Source organism: Trichechus manatus, unplaced genomic scaffold, assembly GCF_000243295.1.
Source record: "Trichechus manatus latirostris isolate Lorelei unplaced genomic scaffold, TriManLat1.0 scaffold00200, whole genome shotgun sequence".
NCBI lineage: Eukaryota > Metazoa > Chordata > Mammalia > Sirenia > Trichechidae > Trichechus > Trichechus manatus.
In genome coordinates, this window is record NW_004444136.1 from 1,490,913 (window position 1) to 1,491,316 (window position 404).

Consider the following 404-nt stretch of genomic DNA (forward strand, 5'->3'; position numbering starts at 1 on the left):
GTGCTCATTTCGAAGCACATATAGTAAAATTGGAAGGATATAGAGAAGGTTAGAATGGCCCGTGCACTAGGGTGACACACAAATTCATGAAGCATTCCATATTTTTAAAAAATTAAACACTTATGCTCATCAAAAGACTTCACCAAAAGAGTAAAAAGAGAACCTACAGACTGGGAAAAGAATTTTGGCTATGACATATCTGATAAAGGTCTAAACTCTAAAATCTATAGGAAAATCCAACGCCTGTACAATAAAAAGACAAATAATCCAATTAAAAAATGGGCAAAGGCTATAAACAGATACTTCACTAAAGAAGACATTCAGGCGGCTAACAGATACGTGAGGAAATGCTCATGATCACTAGCCATTAGAGAAAGGCAAATCAAAACTACAATGAGATACCA

General features: G+C 35.1%; 1 non-coding gene across 1 annotated transcript; it reads left to right on the forward strand.

Annotated features, from left to right (window-relative positions):
• LOC111822730 (U6 spliceosomal RNA) lies at nt 1-106 on the forward strand. Its single transcript, XR_002825855.1, has one exon. It is a non-coding gene; the product is annotated as a U6 spliceosomal RNA (small nuclear RNA).
• Nucleotides 107-404: the final 298 nt, after the last annotated feature.